The sequence below is a fragment of the Henckelia pumila genome, chromosome 2, assembly GCF_033568475.1.
Source record: "Henckelia pumila isolate YLH828 chromosome 2, ASM3356847v2, whole genome shotgun sequence".
NCBI lineage: Eukaryota > Viridiplantae > Streptophyta > Magnoliopsida > Lamiales > Gesneriaceae > Henckelia > Henckelia pumila.
In genome coordinates, this window is record NC_133121.1 from 145,721,497 (window position 1) to 145,727,496 (window position 6,000).

Here is a 6,000-nt window from a genome sequence, read left to right on the forward strand (position 1 = left end):
TCTTGACTCATTATCTTGTGTGTACTTCTTAAACATTTGTAAGAAGTTATTTCCTAACAGGATATCAGCTCATGTATCATGGAAATAAATTGGTGGTGTCTTTACCTTGTACCAAGGTGTCTGACCTGCTCTTCCCATAAGGATCTCTGCTTGTTTTATTCCTTTGCAAAGAATTAAAATTCTGAGAGAGAAATCTCGTCCAGCAATTTTTGACAATTCTTCTTCACATTCTTCAGGGAAGACTCCTCTTTTTGCTGTACAAATTTCTGCTCCTGAATCAATATAAGCTGCAAAGTATTCAGCCTTATATTGTTCATACAATATTCCTATCGGAATGTATATGGAGAAAGGACTTGTTGTCATCTTTTAAAGGGATTACTAAATGGCCCTGCCATTTTTAACAGACTGTGTTTCAACTCAGTAATCCGATTAAGACTATTCACCTTTAGTCTTTCTAAAGCTTCAGAAGGTAGAGTATGGTTAATCATTTCTACCTCTTCAATGCGTTCTAGTAAATCATGTTCATGACTTACTAATTTCAACAATTTCTTCTTTCTCTGTTTATAAACAGAGTTTTCGAATCTGATTAAGGGATTGTCTCTTATCCAATTCTCTTGATTTTCCATCTTGCAGAATTTTTATTGAATCCTCCAAGTCTTCTCTTTTGCCATGAACTCTATTCCTTTTTCAAGGCGTTTTCATGGTTTATGGTTCTCCATAAATTCTAGGCCAAGAATGAGCTGATCCATTTCTTTTCCTGGAATTCCATAGATTTGAACTTCCAATTCTCCAATATTTATCACTCCTTGGTAAGTTCCTTTTTCTTGTTGTTCCAAATAGTAAATCGAGTTACAAGGGAACTGATTTCGATGGCTTGTAATTTTGAATACTATTTTCACTTTTTTCCATCCTTCTGGAGATCTAAGTTTTTCTATTATAGAAAACTCCTTTTCTTCTGATGGAATTTCTTGAATAGGAGATTTGTCTCATCTCCTACTTGTCATTCGGTCTCCTTGGAACGATAACCTTCGGGGTTCTATTTTAAGATCTCTGTATAGAACAGGTTTGTCTTGAATTTGAAAGTCTGTTTTCTGAATTAAAGAAAACTCAATTCTTTCCGGGTATATTGCATGAGCAACTTTCCCAAATATCTCTGGAATTTCAATGAACTCATTTCTAATAAATAATTCAGAATGATGAGTATTAGAAAGAGCATATGAAATTTGATATGTAATAGAATATGGTCTATTACCTTCCTTCATTAGTCTTTTTTCCTTGAAGTTTTGATGTAACGTCAAGGCTCGACTAAAATCTCTATCAGCTAAATTGTAGGCTATTCTTGAATAAATAACTCCCACAATTTTTCCTGCGCACAAATTTTCCGAGATAGTTCCTAGAATCGCATCTTGTATATTCCCCATCCTTTTATCGCATACTACGATGTCTATGGGTGAATCTATTCCTTCTTTAAAAGTAGCTTTGATCATAATCTGGATTGCTCCAATATGAATCTAAGACATTGTCTTTGCTACTTCTGCTTTTAATTTCTGTAATTCCTCTCGAATTTCTTCAAAGGGAATTAACTGCATCTCAATTTGATTACTGGTTAATTCTATAGGAATCGCCATTTCCCTTCTGGATACCTTATAAATCAAATTATGTCTTCTTTGTCTTAGCCCTAGGTTTCCTAAGACTCTTTCAACTTGTCCTGCCAAAAATCCTTGGTACTTCTGTAATGTTGGATTTTCTCTCATAATCCTTTGGACCATATTATGAGATATCGTGGTTTGAATAAAGAACCCAGCCAAACTTTCATGTGTTTCATGTCGAAACACCTCCTATTTACTCTGATTCTGATTCTGATTCATCCTCAGAAACTTCTTGACTAAATAATATCTCTTCTTCGTATATGCTTTCATCTGAGGGGATATCCTCAAATTGATATACTTGGACTAGATCTTGAAAGAAAACCGCATGATCCATATCTGGTGTTGCTTCAAAGAGTTTGACTCCTTTTTTCTCATTTTCTGGATAATTTGTAGATATATGTCCTCTTGCTCCACATGTCCAGCAGTTGCAATCCTTGAAACTTTCACTTGCTCTTGTATGAGTTCTTCTGAAAGTTCTTTTTGATGGTATTCTTTCCCTGCTTTGTGATGAGCTTGTTACTGGGGATGTTCTTGTAGGTCCACTTCTTCTTCCTGATCTATAAGATCTGGCCTTTTGTTTGGACCAAAATGTTCTTGGTTTCCAAGAACTTCTCATTCTTTTATTATAGGAATTATTTCTGAATTTCTTCCTTTTAAATCCCTGTGATATGTTTCCAATGATCATTGGAAGATCATTTTCTCTACAACATAAAGGTGTACGTTTGTCTATACCCCCTTATTTTCTTGTAGTTCTTCTGTAATGCTGCCATATGACACCATTCTGCCAATTTTCCTTTCAAAAAGGACGCGCGTCTTTTCAATGTATCAAGATGACCTGAAACATATTCTTTAATCAGCATTTCTATCCAGGGACTTGGCATTTTTGCGAAAAATAGCTGAATAGCTACATTTTCCTCGACTCCTGAATTCCATCTGTATTTAGTGAATAACATAATGTATTCATCAACTAAACAGATATCGTGTAACTCGAGGCTATACAGAGCTTGAGTATATCTTCTTTTTTTCTCTGTATCTTGATTATTGAAATAGTCTACCCCTATGAATTGAGCTTTAAATAGGGTGGCCATTCTTTCTCCAATCTCGCTGAGGGATTCTCCTGCTAAGATTGATTCCTTCGTATCTGGCATAGTCATCTCCCATGCAATCTTGACTGATCCCATTAGACTTATTTCTAGAAGTTTAATGAATCCTTCTTTATTGAGATCTAATGTTCCTGCTGCAATTCTCATAGCTGACGTCCAATCATCTATAAGATCTTCTCTGTTTTTGAAGTCCAAAACATCAAGGTTTAACATAACCCCGTAAGGATGTATTGGATCTAAAACAGTTTTTCTATAAGGAGTTTGATGGAGTGGGATTTTACTCCTTCTTGATCTGGTTCTGCTGGATGTGAATTTTTTCCAACCTGGAACTCACTATGTGGTTCTTCTGTTTTAACCACATATCTTGGGGGATTCCCTATGGGTTGTTCACCCTCAGGGGAATTTATTTTTAGATCTACTACTTTGAGATTCGCAAAAGAATCTGCAAGATCTTGTAGATCCTCAAGATTTAATCTTTCTAAAGTAGTCATCAGATAGTGTTTTTCTCTGATACTGCTTTTATAAGATTAATCATCCTTTCATCATCAGTTAAAGGTTTTTGAACTATTTTGGTTTTATCTTTCTGATGTAACAACGGTTCGGTACCAAACGAGAGTGGTAACCTTCCTCCTGTATTACCTTTTCTAGGACCAAAAGTGTGTTCTAGATTTATGATTTTATTTTGAAGATCCTTTAGAGTCCCAAGAATTTCTTCTTGTTTCTTAAGGATTTCTTCAATTTGCCGAGGTATTTCATACAGCTGATTGCTGTAATATTGTACCTTCTTTTGAATTTCTCTAAGATCTCCAGAGAGTTTAGAGGAATCTGGGGTAATCTCTAAAAATTTAGAGTTAGAAATCATCTTTCTTTATCTCTTCAAAATTGAGAGTATTAATCACAACCTGTCGTAAGTAATCTATTGTGAACAGATTAACTTGTTTATATGATTTCATATAAATAAAATCCTCTTGATTCAAACCTTCGTTTGAAGTCATATTTTGTAAAAATCTTCTCCTCAACAAAGAAAAGCATGAATTAACGAATAATATTACATCTGAATAATTAACCTAAAGCTCTGATACCATTTTTGACACAAATTCTTTGTATCATGCTTAAGCACGAAATCTACAGATTTTAGCATAAATTCTTTAGATTTTGAGCATAAAAAAGCATAAATTCAGTACAAGAATTAAAAATTTTAAATATTCAAGTTTGGTGGTCCTAGGGAGCTATTGCAAAAAATCTTATGGGTAGGGAGCTAGGGTAAAGTCAAGTTTAGGTTTGAGGATTTATCACCAATTTGCTAAAAAAAAAACTACAACTAGTTTTTTTTTTTTTTTTTTTTTTTAATAAAACTAGTTGTTATTATGTGGGAAAGAAATACATCGATCGGGCCGCCCCTCGCTTGCAGGCCGTTGGATCAATTAGCATTTCAACTGTGAGTGGATGGATATATAGGCAGTAGACCTCCGGACCCACCAAGACAATTCAATCACAAATTCTCGTAATTTATATATAATAAAATTCCGAATTTAAAGTTTAAATATTATTATTATATTCTAATATTTCGTAATAATTGCACATCGGGCGTCGGTTCCAGACTTATTATATATGGTGACTGGTGAGTGGTGGGGGGTTCTGTATCAGAAAATCCTGGGCCTTTTTCTACATTTAAAAAGTGTTAATTAATATTAATATAATATATGTATGTATACATACACTAAACTTTTATAGTGTGCTCCCTAAGAAAAAGAATTTGGTATGCCACTTTTAAGTGTCCCTCACCCAGTGGCTCCAGTATGTGAGCTAACCCACGGCGGCCAGTCATCAATATTACGTGGTTCGATGATTTATAATACATCTAGGTACCATTTGGTACATGAGATGAAAGTGAGATGAGACACAAATTTTTACTCATTTTATGTTTCTCTCATTTTTTTTGTTAACTCAATGATATCTCATGGCCCGATATGAGATTAGATGTCATATAAGTGAAATTGTGTGAAATTGACAATGATAATTAAGATAATAAACACAATAATCCTACAAAATCAAAAACATGCAAAACAACATATTATTCATAACTATGTCTTGTTTACCAATATCTCATCATGTTTTTATTCATCTATCGTACATCCCATTCATGATACCAAACGATATCCTAACGGTTAAGATTTTAAGCTTGCGATGAAATCTTGAATCTTTTCTTTCAAACTGAAGATATATGGTCAAATTCGACTGTTGAAATGAAATGTAAGAGGTGATGTAACGAATTGGTCCAAGATCCGTAGAAAAATTAAAGCAGCAAAATTAAAGATGAAAATGGGTTCATTCCCCGTGGCCAAAAGTGTTCACGATCAGACGTACCCCATACATTTGAAATTACTTTCGATAAATATGTAATGATTTAATTTCACCACGTCCTAGTATTTTTGGCTTCAATAATAAACAACAATAAATTAGGCAGCTCGCTTCAACTAGGTTCAGTGCCCACGTACGATGAATCTGTCCGTGTCAAATGGTTTTCGATGGATTTGAGAGAATATATAAGAAATATAATTTGCCTCAAAGATAGGAAATTAAGGTTCATTTCGGTCAAGATACAAAGGACTAGTCCAAATGTTTGTTGGAACCTTCTCTCCCTTTGACGCACGAGGCAACTGCTCAACTAATTCCATCTTTTATCATGCTTAATTAATTAATTTTGCAGTATATACCAAGAATAATGGAGACATATTCAATATCGACAAGTTTCGCGTTTGCCTTTATTAGTTCTGTTAGTGTGTAGTGTTTCACATCAACGTAGATTTGAACTGTAAATTCTGTAATCGCTCTTGAGTTTGAGTTAAGTTCAATTGCAAATCTTAACATGGTATCAAGAGGGTGCGTTAGTGTTCAACTTCTTATTAGTTTGGATAAAATTTCTGGAAATTGCTTATATCCTCCTTTTAAACTAACTTTTGGATCCAAGTTAGATCCAACTCCACTATCTTTTAACACATTTTTTTTTTTAATTTTTGGTCTGACATGACTTTAAACATTAACTGAAATATCTTAAATGTTATTGGAACTCTACTAAAAATGAGTTAAAAGTGAAAACAATTACAATTTTATCAAATAAAACTACATTTTGATTAATTATGGAATCAAAAGTATATGACGGAATTTTATGTGACAATAATAATTATTTTAGAGCCTGAATTACAGAGTGTGAAATTTGTCAGTACCCCTTCTGTAATTGGCCAAAT